This window comes from Rhinolophus sinicus, linkage group LG09 (assembly GCF_036562045.2).
Source record: "Rhinolophus sinicus isolate RSC01 linkage group LG09, ASM3656204v1, whole genome shotgun sequence".
Classification (NCBI taxonomy): Eukaryota; Metazoa; Chordata; class Mammalia; order Chiroptera; family Rhinolophidae; genus Rhinolophus; species Rhinolophus sinicus.
In genome coordinates, this window is record NC_133758.1 from 110,141,672 (window position 1) to 110,166,945 (window position 25,274).

General features: G+C 41.0%; 1 long non-coding RNA gene across 1 annotated transcript in view; it reads left to right on the forward strand.

The window, feature by feature from the left end:
* The window catches only part of LOC141573102 (uncharacterized), a 123,295-nt gene that overhangs the window by 4,421 nt on the left and 93,600 nt on the right, over nucleotides 1-25,274 (forward strand). Inside the window, exon 5 of the long non-coding RNA XR_012498663.1 lies at nucleotides 8,664-8,783. This is a non-coding gene — a long non-coding RNA (uncharacterized LOC141573102). The remainder of the gene's footprint in view (nucleotides 1-8,663; nucleotides 8,784-25,274) is intronic.

Sequence of the window (25,274 nt, forward strand, 5' to 3'; positions counted from 1 at the left end):
GCAGGTCTTAAGGGTACATAAATCAATGAGAAGTCAGTTTGTGATTCTAATATAAAAACCTTGGGGGAGATGGACCAGAGATGATTCAGGCCCCCACTTCAGATACGTTTGAAGACAGAAGCATCCGTAACATACTGAGTCCTGGACCCAGGATGAGTATGTGTCCTACTTGCTCAAATGACTTGACTTTTGAAAAGTAACAGAAATTGGAGATATGTAACAATCTAACTATGGTCCAAAAGAGCCACCTTTCCATATATCACCAAGTACATCAATCAAAAAAAAAAAAAAAATGCTAATATGTGTATATAGCTAACTATGTGCCAGGTAGGGAAACCAACTCATCTTGGTATCTTGGTTTGCTTCAAACTTTCTCAGTTTTAGCATGGAAAGTTCTACATCCTGGGAACCCCCTGAATCCCAGGCAAACCAGAATGATTTGTCACTAATGCCAGGCTCTGTTCTAAATGCTTCATATTTAATCTTTACAACTTGGTGAGGTAGGCACTTTTATTGTCCCTATTTTACAGATGAGGAAATGCTTGCATAGAGAGGTTAAGAAACTTGCCCAGGGTCTCATAGCTGGTAAGTGACAGTCAGAATTTGAAATCAGGCAGTCTGGTTCAGTGTCAGGTTGCCTCTAAGTGGACTGTCTCCAAGGGGTCCTGCTTTGTAATTAGGGAGAAAGAGATTGTTGGGGATAGAATGATGGATAAAAGCCTAGTTCACTCTCTTGGTACATACAAGGGTATATAAGCAAGGACACCGGCAATCACCAGGTCTGGAAAAGAACAGAAACTCTTGTCAGAATGTAGGTAGAGTGAACTCTTGGAGTATGTTGCAGGGCTGAGTAACCCAACCTTTGTGGTCAGGGAGGGCTTGAGCTACCGTGTCAAGGGCTAGCGTCCTGCTTCGCATATAGTGGTTGATCAATAAGCAGAAGTTTGTCATTAGCCTTCAGTAATTGCAGCTGCAGGAGAATTCACAACAGTGGCAATGGCTGCAGAAAACTAATGGCTGCAATGGCCAAGGAGGAATAACCCACTCAGGACTTTCACAGTGTAGCGGACAGGACGGGTTGCTTTGGGGTAGAATCAGTTGCCTTGTGATTGTCCCCACGGCAGTGTTGGTCTGCAGGTCTGCGTGGTCCATGGAAGCCCAGGTTAAATGAATAAAATCCACTGAGGATTTTCTGGCAAGGAGATTCTTAGGCATATCCACGATGGGCTGCCACTATGATAATACAACAGCAACACAAAAAAACAAAAATGAAAAAACAAGGTTGGGAATCATTTTCCTGCAGGGTAGGAACTGTGTTATGTTGTTTTTATACACACCGATTAGCAGGTTTTAGAGCTTTTCCCTGATTTGAAAAACAATAAGCACTGTCATTTACTGTAAGCCTGATCAATAAGAGGGTAATGTAACCATTACTCGTAGATTAGCCCAGGATTGTTTCAGATTTAGCAATTAACATTGGAAGTCCCACATCCCAGGAAACCCCTTAGTTCTTAGCAAATCGGACAGTTGTCCACTGTCAGGAATGCCCCAGGCAATGGGTACTCTGTAACCCAGCGTTCTGAACTGAGGACAAAGGAGAATGAAATCCCCAATTGGCCTGTGTGGGGACAGAGTTCCAGAGAGCAGTTTCCAGGCTCTCTGCCTTACCTGGAAAGGTGCTGGCTCGGGTAGTAGATGGCCATCAGCTATAACTAGTTGGTCATCAGCTGTAACCAGTTAGCCATTGGCCACTGATATAACTGCTGTGGCTATGCTAAGGGGTTAGTTGGTTGGCAGAGAAGTGGATGGCGGATTGCAGATAGTGTGGCTCCTGCTTCCTGTGTCTCCAACCCAGCCGCCAGCGAGACTATAGTGGTGTGACTCCCCCATCCATGGCTCCATTGGTGTTCCATTTTGACCTCACCATATCCTGCGCTCTTATGCGGGGAGCAGGACCAGATGACAGCCTGTGACAGACATGACGCCTGAGTGAGAAATGAGCCTTCACTGCTGTTAAGCTGCTGAGAAATTTGAGGTCTGTTTGTTACCACAGCATTAAATAGTCTGTATTCCAAGGAAGCCACTGTCGTTTCCTGAACTCTGCCATTTGTGGAGAACTTATAGCCAGGCCAAAAGTGACGGACGTAACACAGTTACTGTTAATGGTAAACTTAAGTTTATTTTTGGCTTCAGTTTCGTTAAACAAAGAATATTTAACTGTGCGTGTGATCATGGTGTGACTCGCCCGAGCAATGGCGTCTCCCTGCAGTGCACTCCGTGTATATTCTCTTTGTGGTGTGTTTGTTTGCTGTTATGTGTAATGCCCACACTTGGACAATCGTTCATAACAGTGGACTCTTCTGGGGGGCTTCTAAAAATTATCCACATCTGAGCCCCACCCTAGACTCGGGTTGTTTTTCAGACGTTCCCCAAGTGATCCTGATATGCAGCTCGGGTTTTGACTCTGAACTCAGACCATTAACTCTTTAGGGAGGGTCTCTGGGTGGAAATTGCTCAGTGTCCTGTCTGTCTGTTGTAAGCGGGAGCCCAGGACACAGAGGGATGTAGGCACCACGAAGAGGACTGGTTGACGTGGCTTAGTGGAGGGCAGCAGACTATGATACCACACTTCTGAGTGGCATTAGCCAACCCAGAGCAAGCACTCAGCGGGGTCTGACGTCATCTATCTGGAAGGAGAAGTCAGGTGTGTTGGTGCCAATTAAGTGCTTGTACAGTTAGGCGTGTTGCGAAGGTCCACATCATCAAAGAGCTGTCATCTCCGTAAGAAAGGAAGGGGTCATGTCTTGGTAGGTACATGAAAGGAAGTTCTTTTGCACTTTTCCAAAATGGTGACATGAGCCCAGTGGACACAGCTCACTTTGGGAGGTGGCATCCTGTCTTCTGCCATTTCTTTGGCTTCACTTGCAATAGCCCTCAGCTCTTTTATTCTTGGATCAGTCATTTGCTGTCTGACACAGCCTTCCTCCAACTGACATGCATATGCTTGTACGGGCTCTAGCATCTTATTTCTGCTTCTGTCCTCATTTGTCCTAATGAGTGCCTTCTATGGTTTGGATCTTCAGATCCTGAATCCTGGTGGTCACCTGGAACCAATGCTTCCGGAGTCTGGGAGGACTGGCTGGGCTCTTCTCCTTGTTGCTTTGCTGGAAAGTTTCCATTTTTCAGCTCCACCTGCCAGCTCGAGCTCACTTGGGCTCAGCGTAGGCCGAATGAAGAAAGGCAAGATCCCCCGCCTTCTGCGGCTGTTGTTGGCCTTCTCCTCTGATACCTGTAAGCCGACTGACTGAGAGCTGCCTTATTCCAGGAGAAACCCTTTGCCTCTCCGACTTCCTACCTCTCCCACCTTCTCTGAGGGTTTAAATAGATCATAGGCAGAAGTTAATTGGAAATAAAAGTTTACAGTTAAGCAAGCAGGTTGTAGCACAATATCCGTGAATGTAAAATGACTGGGGGCTCACTCAGGGTCGTTGAAATGTACAAAGGTATTCTTCCAACGCATTTTTAAAACTTAGATGAATTGTGTGCCACATAAAATGCATCATAAAAGGTTCCAATTGAGTCATTGGATTAAATGAACCTTTCAACACCTTTCAGAGGGAAAGAAATGGTGTTTGGTGTGATGAAATAGTCAATGCTTGGCTTCATATTTAGGTGGTGCATTGATCTTCAGGGAAGATTTTACTTAAAACAAAAAATAAATAAACCCATGAAATCCTGACTCTGTATCAAATATAAAATATATGTATTTTTAAAGATCATCACTTCAAAGATATTCCCAGGAAAGATGATTTCTAAAGCTCCTGCCTTTTTTGACCCACTATTAAAATGATATTTAATTTAATCCCCCCTCCCCCTATAGGCACCTACTACCCACTAAATGATTCAATAGCAAGCCTTACATTCTGCTAATGTCACAATTAACAGGAAGCCAGAAGCCAATTGCTGACCAGTGAACTAATACAGATGCAGTCAACATATTAGACAGGGTTTAATTTTCTTCTTTGATCTTCTTTATTATTCCGAGCCTATGTTTTAGAAAACAATTTCAAACATTCTATCAGTATGGAATTCACTTAGATAGTGTCATATTTGGAGAAGAGCTTAAGGCACTCTTAGAGACGCTTAATTTCATTAGAGTAATATGGCACTCTTACCTTGGTGGAGAATAACTATGAGAGAAACTCCCTGACCCCTCGTGGCCTAAATTCCAAATCCCACGTCTCTCCTGTCACTTCCCATCTCACTTTCAGGCTCTTTCTGTGACTTGACTTTCTCGCTGATTAGTCTGTGAGGTCCTCATTTTGTTTTTCAGTTTAAAGGCAACAATTTGTTCAGATACTATTGTCTGCTTGTTCCTCATTTGATTATCTATGCCATGATTATTTTTATTAAAATCTAAAGTATCTGAAGGTAGGGACCTTGCTGATGATAAGCCAAAATCAGTGAGAAATCAAATATGCTTATGTTAAAATGGTTCTAAGAAACATTGAAATCCTTGGATGAAATTTGTATTATCATTTATAGTAGAGCTTCTTAAAAAAATATCATAAGCACTGATAAAATAAAAATTTATACTTTTTTTTTTCTTGTTGGAACCTTCCATTCAAATTTTTATTGAGCAACCACCCTGTACCTCACCCTGACTGTTGCTTTCTAGGCTTTCTTTTTGTTCCAGTCCTACTTGGATGGAGTCCTCGATTTTCTTGCAGGCCCCAGCAGGGATAGGGGCAGAGTAAATTAGCTGAGACTCTGGCCTGTCCAGGGTTTCTGTCAGAGTGGAGGTGACCTTGTGGCTGAGAGTCACAGTGGTAAGCCACCTGGGTCAGGACCAACTGCTTCAACGAGAGATAAGATGGGCTGAAATCAGACCACGAGGCCTAAGAAAACTGCAAGAGGTCAGGCCATACATCCCGCCAGCTGTGAAATTTCAGAGCGGATGTCAGCAGAAACCCCAGGGATAGTTACGGGTGCTTCTATGGGTGCCAGCCCAGGAAAGAGCAGAGGGGCAGAGAATAGAATCCTGGACCTCCTCCCCTACTGTCTGGAGGACACAGGAAACTGCCTCAAATGCCCAGATGGTCTCTTGGAGAAGTCAGGGAGAGAGAGGACATCTGAAAGACTGGACATTTATCCCAAAAAAAGACTGTTCTCTAGAGAGAATTAGATGAATTTACAAGACTGGAATGAGTTCAGTTTTTATCACCACTCAGCAGGTGGGTGCTAATGAAGAAAATTAGATTGGTTACAGAGAAAATAAAGAAGCTGAATTTCCTCTGCGTATTTGTGTGCAGTGAGAGAATTTTGGAACCCTCTGCTGTGTGTGTTTTTGTGTGTGGGTTTTAGTGGTGGAGGGGTCCATCTCAGAACCCAAAGAGGAAGTAGTGATATAGAAGGAGAAATTTAGAACTGCTTCTTGAGTGGTTCTGGCAAGCAGTGACCAGCATGCCCCACACTTTCCTTTCTCCCATTACACGTGAACGCTGCCCTCTGTTGGGTGGAATGGAATGAAATACGGGCTACTTAGAAATAAAAGCCACACACAGGGGGAGAGCAGAATAACTCTGAATCTGATTTGGGGAATCATGAAAGACTTTATTGAAGAAGTGGTCTTGGAGATGAATCCTGAAGGAGCAGTAGAATTGCAAAAGGAGACTGTTGAGAAGCAGGAGAATAGAAGCACACTTAGGGGAAATGAAGTGTCCAGTTTGTCCAGTGTGTGGGGAACGTAACAGGAAGGAGTGGAGAAGTGTGGCTGAAGAGGCAGTGTGGGGCCAGGCTGGGGGGGCAGGGCAGGAGTTTGTACTTTATTCCATGGGACGTTGGGTTCTGTGGGAGGATTTTGTTCACCTCACTCTCCTGCAGAAACTCCTTACCGACTCCTCTTAGACAGTGACCTTATATCCTAGGATATGATATAGTGACACGGGTTTAAGGACACATCCTGCCAGGCGTTCCATGGAAAAAGAGATTCCAGGTCAAATTAGTTTGGAAAATGTCCTGTATCAAATTCTCCTCTTGGAGATTCACAGAACACAGTTGCATATTTAAAAACAGTAAGAAATCCTACAGTAAAGAAACCTGTTTGCCATTGTTTACTTTTTTTTAACCCAGCTGGATTATGGACTACTGTATTTATTTTTTTACATTATTCCCTGTTAATATCCCCTAAAAGTTGTGTTTGCCTCTTTGACTTACAATGTTCCGATTCCTTGCATGAAAATTTCAAACTTTTCATGATCCGGTCCTCTTTGTGCAAAGAACGCCTTCTTCCTGAGCATTTTTTGTTTTTGAGCCGCTCTCTCAAGCCTCGCCTGTTGCCTCCTCTTTAGACATGTCTTTGCCGACCAGGAATGAACTTGTTTGTTTTTGGGGGTTCCGCTGCACCTTTTATGGTATATGTTTATGATTATTGGTTTTCTTCACTCTTCTTTGAGTCCCTCAAGGGAAGAATACACGCCTTATTAATTTCTGTATTTCTGTCACCTAAGACAGTGTCTGACACATAATGAGCACTCGATTTAAGTTAAATATGTTAAATAAATGAATGATTCCACCTGGTCTCTACAGATTGACTAGGAGGAGAGATGAAGTGGAGGCAAGGAGACTTGTAGGAACCCACAGTAGTAAGAGAAAACTTAGGCCTGCACTAGACTAGTAGCAGTGGGAATAAAAGAGGGGGGGCTAAGATTTATTGAGCCTCTGCTATAAGCCAGGCACTAGTCAAGATGCGTGCCCGTTTTTCTTACCCTCACTAGCGCCTGTGCTGGGCAGTTCATGCAAGTGAGTGCTACCTTCCACTGCTCTCCTGAGAAAGCCCAGAGGGCCTGCCTGCTCAGCAGGTCTGTGTGCAGGCATCACCACGCTTTGCCCCGTGGGACCTGAGCCTGCAGCCACACTTAAGAGCATCAGTGTCTAGGGCAGGCCCCCACAGGCTGAAGAGTGGTCTGCATGGCACAGACATCAACTTCTGTCCCCAAGACAGTTCTGTTCTCAGTAGTAATTTGATCTGATCCTGTCTCTTAGGCAGCTTAAAAATAACACACACACAAGGATGCAATGAGTGGCAGGAGCAGATGGAAAGGAATCCACAAAGAAAAGGCCATAGAACGAAGGCAATAGAAGCAGGGAGTGAACAAGAGTCATAAAATGCAGAGTAGAGAGAAGTTGGTAGAATAGAAAGAAGCAGGTGGAGAAAAAGGAGGGGGGCGGAGAGAGAGAGGGAAGAAGTGGGAGTGAGAGAGAGACAGAGACAGAGACAGAGACTCACCCTTTTGGCAGAGCGGCTCCTGGAGGAAGTCATGAACCCTCACCTTTGGGTGACCTTGAGCCCTGAGGGCCATCAGAGCAGCACCTGCCCTTCTCAGAATCATAATGAGCCACATGCTCGCTATCTGGATGGGGACTGAGATAGTTTCCGTTTCATCTTTATAATAAGTATCCTGTGGTAACTGGACCGTACCGCTTTTCCTTGAACCTGAGAGAGCCCAATGCAGCAGCTTATTCTAATTTCTACAGCTGAGGAAACCACAGTTCAGAGAGACTAGGTATTTTGCTCAAGTTCATAAAACAAGTAAGCTCTGGAGTGAGAGCAGAAGCCAGATTTGTCTGACTCAGAGCCCATATTATGTCTAATTCAATATAAAGTTTCTGCCAGCTGGGAAGCAAAGAATGGATTCACAGAACATTGCAGAATTAGCATCCATGGTGCTTGGCTACCTAGTAACTGTTTCATTTGCATGTCATTAAACAAAAGGTCTTAGAACGCGTTTTCTCCCACATTTTTTTTTAACCTCCATTTGCCCTGTAGGAAGGTGACACAGAATCACAGTCTCAAGGGGCCGCGATGCCGTTCAGCCCCCTTCTCTGTGTTCTTTTAGAAACCTTTCTGACACACTGGTGAATTTGCTTCAGCTTCACAGCAGACATTTCTTAACTAGAAAGGCTCTTGAGTTTTGGAACTGGTGGAAAAAAAAAAAAAGCTTTTCTGTGGCTCACAGGCTAGATGAGAGAAAGGCACAGCACCCACCTCCCAGAATTCACAGTGACATTTCTTGCCTGCCCCCACTGCCCGCCACTGCAATAACCATTTCTACTGGCAAGTCTTGGTCCAGCCCTGTTCTCCCTTTAGAAAGGACCCCACTCACCTTCCTCCCAGGGGGCTTGTGAGCAAATTTTATTATCTCAGCCTCCACACATTTTAAGACAAATGAATGGTCTGAAGTTTATTCTTTATAGGTCCATGATTTCGTTTTTTTTTCAATTATGGTATGAAGAAGACGAGGCAACATTGTGCCTTCCATAGGTAGTGCTGTGTAAGGGGCAATGGGGTGTCTCAGTGTCTGCTCAGGGTCCGGGTGTCTCTCGGTCATCACCATGTTTCCATCTCTAGTGTCTGTCATATAATAGCTAACGACCTTTATGGACTGAATTTTGTCCCCCCGAAATTCATGTATTGAAACCCTAATCCCCAATGGGACTATGTTTGGAGATGGGGGCTTTATGAAGATAATAAGGTTGAATGAAGTCATAAGATGAAGCCCTGATCCTGTAGGACTATGACTGGGGCTTTATCACGAGAGGAAGAGACACCAGATTCCCCTCTCTCTCTCTGTCTTTCTCTCTCTCTCCCCCTCTCCCACCAGCACAGAGGAAAGGCCCTGGGAGGCGCAATGAGAAGGCAGCCATCTGCAGGCCAGCAGCGAGGACTCGCCAGAAACCAAGCCTGATGGCGCGTTGATCTTGGACTAGCAGCCTCCAGAACTGTAAGAACATACATTCCTGTTGTTTAAGCCACCGTGTCTGTGGTCTTTTGTCATGGCAGCCCAAGCTGACTAATTCAATACCCCAAAGAATACTTTAGGAAAGAGGAAAGGATGGAAGAAAGGCAGGTAGGAGGAGACGTGTGGTCTTTCTGTTGACTAGACTGTGTGGGTTTTGATCAGTCACTGCCGACACCTGTATTTGATCTTCTATTTCCTTATAGACAAAATAGAGATGAAAATAAGACGTGCTTTTGAGGGCTGTAGGGAAGAGTGAGTAAGACGGTATATACAGACTATGAGATACTGTTCAAGTACTAGTCGCTCTAATTTCAGAACCTATTTCCTCCAATATTAACCACATCAAAAGTGGACTCATTCAGTGATGTTTTTATTGTGAATTAATGAGAGCTTCTGGAGGAAGGTCTGGAAACACCATTCTTAGTTTTGACTCTGGGAATAATGAACAAATACTGAAGTGTGTATTAAGTGATAAAAGAAAAGTATTTTAGGGAATAAAAAGTGATGCTTGTTATTTTTATTTGACACACGTGTATATATGTATATATATAAAAGCTGTGAGATCATCTCACCTCTCTTATATTTTAGTGGTATCACACTAGAATTTGTGTGACGCTCCTGGGCTTTATGTGCTGTAAATGCTATTGATGGTAAGGGGTAGTGTAAGCCAGACTTTGTAATCTGGTACTGATCTCTTCCTTCTGTTCCTGAATAAAAAAAAAAAAAAAAAAAAGATGGAAACATTCCCTAGCAGCACTGAACTGTCAGTGGACTTTTCGTGGCACTTTGTGGAACCAGACGAGGTCTGGAAGAGGAGCCTGGCACTGGCTCGCGACAGTCAATTCCTACATTGTCATTATTTTAGGGAGCCTATTAAGCAGAGCCCTCATTAAAAATTAAGTTACATAAATTTCCAATTAAACTAAATTAAAAACACTGGCAGTGCGCGAAACTTACCACTTTCTGCTCATGTTACTACATTTTATGATTATCTATGATCTCGAAGTGATGGACATCTGTTGTGTCTATATTGTGGAGATATGACCTAACGGTGTGTTACTGATCAGGAGTGGGGGGACCCTGGCTTTGCTTCTCTTCTTGCTACTCCTGCTCTTTTCTTTCCTCAACCAAGCTGTAAACCATGCCATGTAGCGCCGTGCAGTTTATCTTAAATTCTGGTGCTTGTAATACATGACACAAAGCCAGCAACAGAAAGAAAATAAACACAACAACAACCTCGAAACCTGTATTAATGGGACCTAGCCATCCACATAGCACCCATTTCATTTTTGGACTGTGTCCTGAAAGCTCCTTCCTTATTAAATTTTAAAATTTGTTTCCACTTCATATTATTACAAAATGATGGCTTACAAAGGTACATACATTACTATGTCATGTTGGAATCAATTAAAAATAATTGAGGGAACTTGGCCGAAGGGAATGTGAGTAATAAAAGGAGAGGAATCCATGAATACACAAATGCAAGTCATGATGTCTTATATCATCTTTACAAGAGGTCAGGCACAAGTTTCTGTAGCAGCGAGCATGAAGAAGAAAACACAACCGTTATATTCCTAGGGATTCCTAAGTCACACAGGAACAACTTGCTCAGGAAAGTATACCTGTCCCTGGTACTATGGCAACAGGACACTTGGATGTAGGGAGTGATATCATCAATGACGCCCTACAAACAGTTAGTAAAACATTCAGTTTCATCAAGCTGTTTCATACAATGGGTCAGTGTAAGCTGGTATTAATTTCCATTGTTTTATCATTATTGGATTTTCAAACCCCTGAGCTAAACTCGGTGAGAGCTGTTACCTCTGTCAAGTTTTTCTTTCATCATCCCAATTCTGCGGAATGGTCTTCAGACTCTATTGTTTTGTGTCCTCCTTTGGTATTTGTTATAAGAATCACTTTCTTACGTTAAGACCCTTATGATTAATTGCAGAAAATTCTCAGTCTCTAGGTCTGTGATTTGGTTAAAGTTTAGACAGTAGAATAAAGTTTATATCAATTGTATTAATGAAAAAAAACCTGACGCAGCTGATATGCTTTGCAGAATTTTTGACCCTCTCTTACTGCCTGGAAGCTTTCTTTCACCGGCTTTTGCAGCCTGCTGTCTTTTCTCTTATCTTTGTGTTCCATAGGCTCTCTGAGGAGCCAGGCTGAGATTTATATATTTTTGTCAACGCTTATCGGATTGACTTTGGGCAGAGTATGGAAATTACGGAATCTTACTGTGTGCCAGGCCCTATGCTACATGCTTTACGTGTATTGTTTCATTTAACTCTCACAATGCTGGAGGTACATACTATTACCTCCATTTTACAGAGAAAGAAGATGAAACTCAGACAGGACAAATGACTTGTCCCATGTCACCCAACCAGTGGAAGTGTCAGGATTTTAATGTGGGTCTCTTTGACTGCAGAATATATGCCTTTAACTTCTGGTTGTGTGCATTACTGTTTCTTTTTCTTAGAGCAGTTTTGTTTTTTTTCCCTTTCTGACTTTCCATATTTATTTTATTTCTTATTAATTTTTTATTAGTTTCAGGCATATGGCAAAACATAGTGGTCAGACATTTATATAATTCACAGGTGATAACCCCAACGAGTCTATTACCCGCCAGACACTGTACACAGCTATTACAATATTGTTGACTATATTCCCCATGCCCAATCTGTACTTCTTAATCCCTTCCCCTCTCTCCCCCATCTCCCCAACCCCCCTCCCATCTAGCAACCATCAATTTGTTCTCTGTATCTATGGGTCTGTTTGTGTTTCATTTGTTCGTGTATTTTGTTCTTTAGATTACGCATGTAAGTGAAATCATGTGGTATTTGTCTTTCTCTGTCTGACTGTTTTCACTCAGCATAGTACCCTCTAGGTCCATCCATGTTGTTGCGTGATTAGAGCAGTTTTAGATTCATAGAAAAATAAAAGCACAGAGAGTTGCTGTACATCCCCTGTCCCCTAACCACATCTTCCCCCACCACTGACATCCTGCATTAGAGGGGCACGTCCTTTACAATCCGGGACCTTCCACTGACACACCATTATCACGCCAAGCCCGTAGGTGGCACCAGGGGTCACTCTCGGCGTTGTACATTCTGTGCGTTTTGACACCTGTGTCATGACATGCTCTCTTTTGAACCATTTCACACATTTACTCTGGCAGACTGAAGAAATCTCTGTGGGTCCAGAATCTAGATTCGGGGAACTTGATGCTGTCAGTTCACGTAGGAATGGCGAGTTTCTGGGGATTGACTTCAGACTAACAAGTCTCATGAATTTATTTATAAATAAGTGCTAACATTATTATTTAGGGGGATTGGCCTTTCTTGTCACTAGAACATCCTTATCTAAGACAGCTCTTCCTATTATCAAACGTCCCTGGACCCCAAGTTGCTAGCCAAGAAATTGCAAGGCAAACGTGGACCTAGGAGACCAGGGTAAAATAGATTAGGTAGTCTTGAAAGATACATCGCTCAGGTTGTGGCCGACGCTGGAAGATCACTTCTGCATTATCACAGAGTACGTATTTCTAATGACTTCTATTCCAGGTCTTTCTGAATCAAACCCAACCAATTCCTCTTCTTCAACTCCTCATTTTCTGAACTCCGTGCAGAGAGCCACTTGGTTTTTGTTTGCGTTTATTACTAGCATGTGGCCATGCAGGTTTTCCAAAGTCAGAACTCAGATGTAGTGATTTATCTGTGAGCTGGGGACCTGAGGAGGTCCAGAGACTCCCTGGTCTCCCGCACAAGTCATTCCCAAGTGCCTCTTGGGTCACTCTTGCAGGAGGCTAATCATATCCCTTCGATTTTCATTAATATAAACTTCAATAGCAGATGATGACTTTTCTGATTTTGTGTCAGTTTCTATGAGTGACTCTTATTTTAGTCATTGGAGTTGATTATGTATTGATGATTAAACAAGGCAAACAGACCAAAAATATCATCTTGTCTTTCCTTCAGTAGGGTTCACCTGACATGGGGATAGAGGAATAGCGTGGCATAGATGTGTGGCAATTACTATGTGTTTAAGGTTTAATTGTTTTTGCTTAGAATCTGGAATAATGTATTAAAGTAATAAAAAAAATTACTTGGCAAAATGAAGGTCTTTGAAAAATAAAATAGCAAAACATAAAATCATCAATCCTACAGTCTCTCTAACCCCCCCCCCCCCCCCCGCTTCTACCAGCTCCCAACTTTGGCTGTTTATGACACTCTAATGAAGCAAATTTCACTCAACTCAACCTCAATTGTGTATTTGATGTTACCAGGACAATTTTATCCTCTTGGGTTCCTAAAACCAGGATCTGCAAAATTAAGTGTCACTTTCTATTGAGGATGGGATGTGAGCCATTACCTTCAAAGGGACATTGTGAGGAGAACTCATTTTCCCAGGCTTCTAGGTGATGAGGGTTTTGTCTGTCAGTTTTAAATTAGCGCATGCAAGGTCTGGACGTAAACAAAAGAATATATAATAAGTCTGTTGCAAGTGACTGTGCCTTTGGTTCCAAGTCTTAGTGATTTTTCTCTTAGGCTAACCTTTAATCGTGAAAAATGACAATTAAGAATTTTTAAAACCGACATCAAAAGTCACCTTCATCTCCTTTTAAACTTCTTCAGTTTGATAATGTAAAACCCGGGTTTGATTCATGTCTAGGACTAAATCTTCTTGAGAGCTCTAAATTATTTTATTAAAAAATGCATTCCTATTTAATGGGATGAAAAATATCCAAGTTGGAAGTCCATTTTATAATGAAAATCGTTTTTATTTTGAGCAATGAAATAGTCATGCCAGTTGGAAAATCAGTCTATCGTATTTTCTAAGCATGAAAGTACAGGTTTTCTTAAATATGTCCCTTTTGAAATTAGTGGCAAAATTGTTGCCTCCCTTTCTTAATCACTAAGCCAGACTGGTATAAATAAAAGGGCTCCTTTATTGTATGCCTCTTCTCTTTTCCGTAAAATGTGGGGTCAAATTAAAACTGTGAAAATGACAGTCAAAAATATAATTATACCTGCTCATTCTTGCCCGAGGTGGGATTGTAAGTAAACAAAGGGAAGCCCAGTGCTGGAAGCAATAACAGGCTATCCCTGGCGTTTTATTTTCTCTTTGTGCAGACATTAGCTGAGGTAAACCCCATTTCACTTAATAACTGCCCGGATTAAGGATGGTTTCTGATGAGATTCATTTACATGAAGTAAACTGATTTGGATAATTGGTGCTAGTTTAGATACTAAAAACAAAACACAAGCCTGCAATTTTATAAAAGATTTTAGCTTGATTGCCATTACCTCCGGTGTTTCTTTATCAATGAGGTTAAAGTTTCCTTATTGTATTTATGCATTAGAAGAGAAATTTCCATACAAATACATTCTTTGGCAACTGATTGCTAGGCACTTTGCCTAAAAGTCTGTGCGGACTTAAATTACAGAAATATGAAACCAAGGATAGAAGGAAAAGTAATTTTCTGAAACGAAGGACTTGAAATTTACCATTATAAAATCCTATACAATGGCTATCAGTATTTAGTTTCATAAAAAAAGCAAACAAATTAAGAATCTTTTTAAATTTGGAAGTTAAATACTTTTTGTAGTAACCAAATACAGTTTTATGAATAGTGTTTCATTCAATCTTGTGAACGGGCCAAGATACAATAGTAATGTATAATTTATATCTAGAGTTTCATAGCATTTTAGCAGAGGTTTTGAAACTTTTTCTGTCAACAGCACCTTCAGTGTCTGGTAATTTTTTCATTGCCTCCCTAGGGCAATAGAAATGCCCAGTACATCTACTTACTAAGCATTTAGGCCCAAATAACTTAACAAGTATTTATGTCCTAGCATCATAGAAGTCATTTGGAAAAACTAATACAAGTAAGTGGAAAGCAAAATAATATTTTATTTCATTCTTAAATACCCACAGTTGTTTACTAATAGTATCTGTATGACTGTTGGCCACTGCATAAATTCTGCAGTGGTGGAATCATATAGACCCACTGCTCTCATTTCTTGTTTAACATTGATTTATGTTTAGTTCTCGCTTTTTATTATATTCACTGCTGAAAATGTTTCACGAAGATATGACATCATCACATCTAGGGCAATGTATTTTGGCAAGTTTTATAATACATCTTAATAGTTTAGCTATCCAAAGCTACATGTCTTATTAGTATTTCCATTTCTTGAGCTGACTATTGTCATTAATTGCTAAAGAAGGTATTCATATACTCAGTAAGTATCCTTTTGTAATAATGATTTTAGTCTATTTCAGGAATAATGGTAACATTTTGCAAGATAAATATTTGTTGGAAACGCTGACTTATTTTAACTTTCCAGAAAAGCAGTATACAAGCAGCCCTTGAATGGATCAGATCAGAGACCAGAATGGACCCAGGTTTAGACTAGGATGAAAGACCAGATAAAGACCATTACCAGAAACCCCCATTTCTAGACTGTTTACCTGACTCATTCATATCTTTCCTGTCTTGTGCTTTGTGTAGAATTTCCATCTTTGGAATTCCTCCCTTGTGAACACAAACACAGGGCCTGGGATTCAGGAGATGAGTGCTAACAGAAACATCTCACCTTGGAGAACAGTAGAGAGCATCCTATGGGTCTGGCCTTTTATCTGTGTTGTCACCTGCACTTGAGTGTCAGATGAACCGTCTATTACCTAGGGAAGAACAGAGTTGTGAGGATTGGATGAAGAACAGACAGGAGAAATTCAGAGGGCAGAATAGGGTTGGATCACACATGAAGTAGGCATGAAGCAATGTGAGGATCTGGGTTAGGGGAGGATGGAAGACATGGAGAAGGACAGAGATCTGCAGATTAAACGTGCCCATTCGAACGGGGGAAACTGCTCCCTAAACAGCTCCATTGGGTGGTACTTAATTCTTCACTCTTGTACCGAATAGCGTGCTAGACGTCCTCACGCACCAATCTCTGTGCACATCCCTGATCGTTTCGTTAGGACAAGTTGCTAGAAGGGAAATTGCTGGATCAGAGAACATAAGTGTGTTCAGCTTCTGATAGACTTTGTCAAAGTATTCCTCAAAAAGATAAGAACTGAAAGTCTACCAGCAGTGTATGAGAACGCACGCCAGACAGGGCACTGGATGCCTCAGGCAAGGAGCGCCCAGGACAGATATCTGCACAGAGTGACAGCAAGAGGGATTCTGCCACCTCTCAAAGGCCTGAACTTGGTTCACTGAGAAATGTTAGATTCACAGTAAGAAGTAAGAACTAAGGTTTAATAATTGTGTTCATCTATGAATATCTCTAACCGTCTGTGGATAGTCTACAGAAAAACTGTAGTAGTCAGTTCTAGCTCCTCCTCAAAAATGGGACTACTGAGCCTGAGCTAAGGCATTGTCTCTCTTTGGTTTGGTCTGGCACGTTCTTCTGCCTGACTCTCAGAGAGCGTCAACTCAGTCGGCCGCCGAACCCGAACAGGTACCTGGGGACCTGAACCTGGCCGATTTCAAAGCACGGGGGAGCCGTGAAGCCTGTAGCAAACTGGAATAGTCATTCAAGTTCCATTATAATTTTATCATAAAATAAAATTATTTCACAGAGACACTGTACTTTTTGTTGAAAGCTTTTTAGAGCAGTTTTTGGAGTACAACCAAATTGTAAGGTAGATTTCCCACATCCCCCTGCCCTACCACAGCCTCCTGTGTTACTAACACCTGTCACCAGAATGGTGCTCTTTTCACCAACAATGAACCTACATCCACACGTCATAATGACTGAAGTCAGTGAACCTAGGATTCACTCAGGTAGTGTCCATTCTGTGGGTGTGGACAAATGTATACAGAAACCCCCTTATCCATGGGTGATGTGTTCTGACATCCCCAATGGACTCCTGAAATTGCAGATAGTACCAAACCTCTATATACTAGGTTTGTTCCTATACATACACACCTACGATAAAGTTTCATTTATACATTAGGTGCAGTAAGACCTTAACAATAACTAATAAGAAAATCAACCTTGCTATAACTGCTTATTAGTTTCAGGAGTTTTTTAAAGTCAATTATTTTGGATTTTCTACACAGATGATCCTGTCTTCTGTGAACAACAAATACAGTTTGATGCCTTCCTTCACAATCAGTATACCTTTTATTATTATTTTTCTTGCTTTATTTTGTTATGAAGGATTTCCAGTACAATGTTGAAAAGGAGTGGTGCAAGGGGACCTTGCCTTGTACCTGATCTTAGTGGGAAAACGTTGACTTTCTCACCATTAAGTATGATGTTAGCTGTAGGGTTTTTGTAGATAGTCTTTATCAAGTGGAGAAAATTCCCCTCTATTTCTAGTTTATTGAGAGCTTATCAATTATATTGCTCTTTCCAGAGACCTGGCTTTTGGTTTCATTAATTTTCTCTATTGATTTCCTATTTTTATTTCATTGATTTATGCTCTAATTCTTACAATTTTTTTTCTGCTGCTTACTTTGGATTTAATTTCCTCTTATTTTTCTAGGTTGCTAAGGTGGAAACTTAGATTATTGATTTTGCATCTTCTTTTCTAATGTATGCATTCAGTGCTGTAATTTCCCTCTAAGCACTGCTTTTGCAGCATTCTACGATTTTGATACTGTTTTTAATTTTCATTTCAAATTTATTTTTCAAATCATCCTGAAAGTCAAGCACAACACACTGAAGGGAAATTTTCACTAATGGACCTCCAGATTGCAACCCTTTTTTTTTTTCCATTTTCCACTATTGTAGATTAGTGTCAGTCTCTGATTAATAATTGTTTATGCTTTGGGCAACAGACATTGAAGGTTTTTTATGGATGTTTGCTTCAGTATGTTCCTTAAAAAGAAATATTCAGACTAAACCCTGTGACATTTTATTTACTAACACAGAAATGGGGTTTTGTTCTGATACGAGCCTCTGTCCTATGTTGTTGCTATAGCAATTTGTGCTATCTACACCCTGGACGTGGAAAATTGTTGTAAATTTGTTAATGATGATGACGACGATGGTGATAACAACAGTTAATATTTACTGAATACTTACTGAATTCAGGTCAACGGATTCTGTCTTAGCTGAAAAGACATTTCCCCATTACCCACCTCCCCGTAGCTCCTCTGGAAGTGTTCCTTTTAACCATTTTATCCACAAAAATATATAAATTCTTTCCTTATTGTAGGGATGAGGTCGCTCAGCTCCAAAGAATTGAGTTGCCCAAATTTAAATGGTGCTTTTGGCCTGTGTATACAGCAGTGTAGTTAAAACTGTTACAAATCTAAACACTGTACAACTGCGTCTCCTTTGTCACAGGTCTCTTCAAACAAGTGGGAAACATGGGTGAGGAGATGCAGTGGGTGGCCCCGCAAAGTTTCATTTTGAGTTGGTGAGGCTGATGTCCCAAGGGAGTAGAACTCTGTTTAAAGCCTAATGCTTTCTGAGGGTGGTAAATTGACTGAACTCACAAGCTGGAAGAATCTCAAGAGGGCTGTTTATTCAGAGGAGACATATTAATCCATTAAGCTAATGCTTTAACATAACAGGCTAGACTTACTACATTAGCTTCAGTGACCCAAGTGATTTCACCCATTTGAATAACGTAACTTTTGGTGTGAGCAATTAAAGAAAAAAAAAAAAAAGACTTAAATTTCCGTGTGTGTGTGTGTGTGTGTGTGTGTGTGTGTGTGTGTGTGTGTGTATTCCATCTGTTGGGTTACATTCCTAGCCTAGGCCTTTGTATTACTCTGAAAATCACAAAATCTTCTATATTCTGAAACACGCATCTGATCAGAAAAAGACATTACAACCAAAGTCCTGTATTTATTGGGATAAAATGAAAGTTTTATGAATGTGTTTAAGGGGAAAATGCTGCATAAAGGAAAAGATATGTTGTGACAGCTTGGGCCTCCAAAAGAATAATGAAATGAAATTATATCTTAAATATAATTAGAACGCTTTGGAGAGTACTGAAACGTGAGTAAACCGTTTATGTTTTCAGTGAAGTTTGCTCCTTAAATATGTTGAAATATAATTTCCCCTAAATCTTAATAAATCATTTATGGCAGATGTTAAGTGTATCAGTGTAACAGGATCATGCAAGGAAGTTAGTAAATTCCATCCTGCTAATAGCATAAGGCAAAATAAATATGCATGATGAACAGTGACAGTTGGAGAGAGCGGCTCTGAGCAATTTAAGGACCCAACAACCAAAAGGATAAAAAAAGTTCCTTTGATTGGGTGAATAGAAGCCACTTTAATGTTGGGATTTTTATAAGATGCTACTTAAAATGAGCTGCAGGAAAGGAATGAAAGAGGACCTATTTTATTCTCAAAAAGCCTGTTCTGTCAAGGTTGCTGGAGAACCAATTATTCTTAAGAGTTCGTCAAATAAATGCCTCTAAGCCTGTCTCAAGCTAAAAAATTACATACAAGCATTTAGCATGTATTAGTTTGACCCTGTGAGCTGACCTCATTCATGAGATTTCAACGGAGGTGTTGAAAAATACTTCAACATACTAGCACACCTTAATTGAACATGGCACATTTTATAGCAAAGGGTATAATGTGGAAAATTGCATGAAAACGACAGTGAAAAAGAAATTAATTTACTTCTGTCCTATATCCCAGTGCCATTCCAGAATTTAACAAGAAACACAAACCATATGACCACTAAATTCTGCTCTCATTGATCCAAATCCCCTCCAAGTTATCTAGCCAACCCACATACTTGTCCTGGTTTTAATTTACGAACACAGCTTTTATCTGAAATAATTATCCATTGTTACATTAATAATGGAAATTAAAATTCAACACTAAAACAGATGGCCTCCCTTCCTCTCCACTCCAGTCTCTCTATCTTACTGAAAGCTCTCCTAAAAGCCAAAAACTATTAATCAGTTGGATAGATTTTAAAATGTTTGTTATTACTCAAGAGGGGACGTCAGTGAGTGCTTCTGTTAGTGAGAAGCGATGATTTTGATCTGGAAACAAGTCCACAGCATGTTTAATAATCAACATTTGTGTAAACATAAATATTTTCTCTTTTTCATGAAAAAAAAAGGAATCTTGCACCTTCCATTCTCTTACACTTTGACCTGTTAAGTGTTAATCTGGAAAGTATTTATTTAATACTCAGTGAAAATGTAGATCATACGTTCACATGCATTTGAGAGCATCTCTTTAACACGGCCTGTGTCAGATTGGGGCTACATGGTTGTTGCTTCTCTCTCTATTCTGTGACCCCTTCTGGCCTCCATGACTCCCTGACAAATTAGACCCCATGCTCTTGTTTGGGGCTCAGGTACTTTCCCAGTTAAATCAGCCTCATCCATTCATATACTTTATGACTGAAAACCGACAGGAGTCTTTCCAACCTAAAACTATTGTTTATCATAATTTTTAAAACTGTGACAAAGATTTGCATACAACTTGGGTTCTTATAAGGCCTATTTATACATCTTACGACACTGCTTTATTTCAATAGTTATATTCATTTTCTGTGCACATAAGAAAATTTAAGTCTTATTTTCATGCAAAAGGTTATGACATGTAAGTTCTTATTAAGTAGCTGGCAGCAGAGCCCTTCAAACTCAACAAGTAAATTATAAACACGTTAGTTGTGTTATTAAGGAAACTAACCATCATGTCAATGTTTGATTTTCTTAAAATGCGTTTATTCTGTCTATTCTTCTTTAATCAGAAACATTAAAAAGCATTTTAATAAACTAAATCTATGTCTGTGTTTTTTACGTGAGAAATGTTTCTGTTTTCTTTCATTAACCGATTGCATTTCAGCATGGGAAACATTTAAATTAGATAGCCGGCTTGATTCGTTCCCTTCTCATTTATTAATAGTCTAAAATTCAGTTATTAATAGACTAAAATTCAGGATATTGTGCTTCCCTGCTTGCTCAGATCCTAACTCTTCCCTCAGTTCCAAAAAATTGACAAATACAAATCATTCTTTCTAAACCTGCAGGAGGATACTTTTGTGAGAAGCTCCATTGTCTCTACAGTGCTCCTCTGATAGCTTTCTTGGAAAAACAACAAATGAGACAGAACTTTGAGATGGAGCTTTGCCGCTGAGAGCCATGGTCAGCCTTGGTTGTGGTGCTAGAGACCTTCAACCCTGAGGCTTGGCCAACTGAACCCCTTCAGGAATGTTTTGTCTCTCTCGAGGTTGTGGGCCTGCTCTAAACAGCTCGGAACCGTGCACTGATTCTGGTGGAATTCCTGATATCTTTTCCACAGTAACAGACAGCAGCAAGGACACAGGGAGACACTTGGTAATGGCAGGGCAGGTACACGAAGTCAAAGCCAGAGACGCGGTGCTGAGCATCAGGTGGGAAGGAAAAAGGGAGGCTGTACCTAGGAAGATAAATCACACGTCGCAAGTGTGAAGGATAAGGCCCAAGTCAGGATATGGGGCCTCAGATGAGCGAAGGTAGGCAGCTCAGGATGGAAACTATGACCAGCGCCCGGGTGCTATGTGCTGCCAGCTGTGTAACATGGCAGAGGGCTTTATGGCTAACAGGACCAGGGACGGCTGGACATTAGTTCTAGTGTCTAGTCTGTAGGCGTTGGAATCTATTTAAAATCCTGAGCAGGAACGTGACACGATCTGATATGCCTTTTCGAGTTTCACTGTAGTGTCAGTGTGATAGATTGGAGAAGAATAAGACTGAAGGTCCCAAGAACGTGAGGGAACAAGAAATGACAAAGGTGTAAGTGACTGCCCCAGAACAGGGTTATGTTTGAAAGATACACAGGGACTAGAATTGATAGGAATTGGTAGGCAGTGGTCTGCTGGGTCGGGGTCAGGGCTTAAGGTGGTCTGTTCATATCATTCCCAGGCCTGGCTTGGCCAAGTGTGGGGATGACAGTTCTATGCACAAAGACAGGAAAATTCAGAAAGAAGAGCAGATGTTTCAGTAAAAACAATAAGGTCACTTTTGAGAATTCTGTCAAGGCAGGTAGAAGTATCCAAACCAAGGAGAGACTGGCCAGCCTCAGTCCCTCTGGGGTGGCATTCTCATTCTTGAGGAAAAAATAGACTTTTCAGCCAGAATCGCACTGTATTCATAGCTGCTTAGAAGTCTGCACACATCAACGTTATTACTAAACCTTAGTTTTCACTTTTTAGTGTAGATCTAGTATTTCTCAGCGAACCATTTTCGGGCCTTTTGAGAGGGTGCAGAATCCCTCTTGTTGTCACTCAGTACAGATATAACTGTCCTGGGCGCTCATTGCCTGAGGCCTTCAGTGCCCTGTCTGGTGGGTATTGTCATACACTGCTGGTGGACTTTCAGTTATTAGGACCCTTCTGAGGAATACTTTGTCAAAAGTCTCAACACCTTATGTTCTATGATCCAGCTATTCTCCTACTAGGAACTTATCCTGTGGAAATTACATATCTTGTACATAAAGGTAAAATTTTGAATTTGTCTACTACCCTACTAGGTAGAACAGTGAAAAATCAGGAACAATCTAAACGTCCCAGAATGGGTATTTATTAAATGGCAAGTTGGAATTCACTGTCGACAAAAATCTTTGTTAAAATATTTAGTAACATGGAGAAAATATTTACAACAAAGTTTCCTGTGAAAATATGCATATGAAATAGTGTGTATGCGATAGTCTCATCTAAACTTTTGAAAAAGCGAATACAAAGCCACAGAATAGGTTTAGAATTGTGCCCCCAAGTGTTAACAGAGGCTCACCGGGTGGTAGGAGTAGGGCTGAGTTTTATTTCTTCTTTGTGCTTTTCTGTGTTTTCTCAACCTTATTTTCTAACGAGGAAAATACTAAAAATAACTACTGTCAAGAGGTCTTCTAGTGCTCTGATAGCTAATACTAGGCAAGGAGCACCCGGTAAAGACTCCTCAACAAGTCCAATTTCTGGCTACAAGCCCTGCTGAAGCCAGAGGACTTGGGCCCCAGCTCTCTGGAGGGTCCTTTCAGTGACTCGGTCCGATTCTCTGATTTTTAAGATAATCATGATTTGGAGATCTCTTGTCATCTCAAGCAGCTTTTCAATTGCAAAGGAAACAGAAGATTTTCACTGTCAGAGCCAATGACCCACACCAGTACTGTCACCTGTGAATGACTGCTTTCAAGGAAAACGTTCTCTGCCACCCTGTGATGGCTAAGTGCTGGGTGGTTCTCTTCACTTCAAGAGGAGTGGCTCTAATTTAATGCTTTCGAATGATATGGAAGGAAATGGACATTTGTTCTCAGAGGATCTTTTTAATAGGATCATTGCTTTGAAGCCGTGTTCTCTTGGAAACTGCTTGATGCCTGTCTATGCAGCAGGGTAGTAGACTTTCAGAAGTGGTGTGTGTGTGTGTGTATGTGTGTGTGTGTGTGTGTGTGAGTTCATATTGAAATGGCTGAAGATAAGTATGAAAAAAAGTAATGCTTCAATATCCTAAAAACTCAGATTAAATTAAAACTATGTAAACATTTTTTTCTTTGTAAATAGGGAGCTGAGGAAAAGAAGAAAACATCCAATTATTGTAATTCTTTCAGATGAGTTTGTGGTGGGGAATATTTATATCTAAATTACACAACTCCCAAACTCACACTAGTTTTAGATTCTTTCTTAGCGCGGTATACTCTGGGTTAGATGAAGAAATTAATCTGCTTCACTGCACAGTTTCTGGCTTGGCATAAGACTTCCTGCATATACGGTATTTTTGGAGGTGTGGGAGGTAAATTAATATAACAAGTATTTATTAACATCTAGTGCTTTGATGAATATTATAAAAGAAAAATGAAAGCTTATATTCATCAGGTTGTATAAACAGATTGCATTAGAGATACAAAACCTAATTTCAGTTAATGTGTTCAGATCACAAGCTATAGGAGATAAACATACCTATTAAGTAGTTAAGGGGATGTGGGAGAGCATCTGCCTCAGTGGTCCTGACTGACCAGTGTGCATGTGGGTCAGGGCTGTGCAGTGGGGCTTGAGAAGATAAAAATCAATGGCCAGGTATTTCAGATCACCCGAATCCAGGCCTACCCTACGAGGTTGTATCAGACTGGATGGAAGAATAGGGGTCCATTGGTTACATGAATTCTGAAAAGTTCCCCAGAGTTCCAGCTCAAAAACCCATTCAGTTTAGAACTCTACATGTATGAATGAAAACACCAGGGTCCAGAGAAGTTAAGTGGCATTACCTACAATTACCAAACTAGTTCTTGAGAAAACTGAGAATGATCCCTCATGCAGTAGATGACTTATTTTAATTTTTAATATACAAATTGAAAGGAAGTGGGTAATATAAAAACCTCAATAGACTGAAAAAATAGCTCTTCTCCTATTCCTTTACATCCTCTGCTTCAGTTCAACCCAATTCTTTGCTTGTCATTTATTAATGGACTCAGTCGTCATGACTGCTACTGCCCCAGCTCTCTGTCATATCTGCCCTTTTGGTAAAAGAATGAGTGATATTTGAGAAAATTGTCTTTGTGATGTCAAGATGTAGAGGGGTTATGGCATGTTGGGAAATGAGCAAAAGGAGACAAATATGTATAGATTGTTGCTTCGGGAAGTTATAACTGAAGAAGACAGTATGATAGTGGTAGTTGGGTATCAGAGAAAGGATGAAACCATTTGTGAGATGTGGTGAAAACAATCAATGGAGAAAGTGTTGTAGAAATTTTTCTAGAAGATGTGATGATGTGCATGAAAATACCTTCAGGGTTTTGCAGCAGTAACGCTGCTGCGTAACAAACACCCTCCCAAATCTAATGACTTTCAATAACAAGGACTGTCTGCTTTCTAATGGGTTTGCCGGTTGGGTCTGATTTGCTGGGCTCTGCTGGGCCTCGGTGCTCTTTGTGGGTTGATTCATGTTTGTTCCATGTGGCTGTCATTCAGGCAACAGAGGCCACACCTGGGTATGTTGTTTTCAAGGCAGATGATGGAAGCACAGGTGACTGAGCCAAAGCACTACAGCACATTTCAAGCTTCTGGTTGCATAATGCCCCTTCCCAGACTCCATTAGCCAAAGAAAGTCACATGGCCTAACCCAACATCACTGAGTCGGAAGCACACACCTCCCGCAGAATCCAGGGAGAATCACATCCCTCTTAGAAACACATTTCAGGGTTACCCATGGCAAGGTGTAATGTGCCATTGCTCTTCACTGGCACCTTCCTCCTATACAGGGACTTTATATATTGACTCATTGTTTGGGTTGGTGAGCCTCTGTGTTCCCACAGCTGTGTTCATCATAATACTTATAGGTGCACTATGCAGTTGGGGTTTTCAGGGAGACTTCTCTGAGATGGTGTCATTGGAATAAAGTCCCAGAAAAAGCAAAGGAAGGAGGCATACGGATATCTGGGGGAAGGGTTTTCTAGGCCGTGATAAGATCAAGTACAGAGTCACTGGGCGCGAATGTACCTGTTGTATTCAGTGATTAGCAGGTGGGGTAGAGTGGTGGGAATGGAATGAACGGGAGAATAG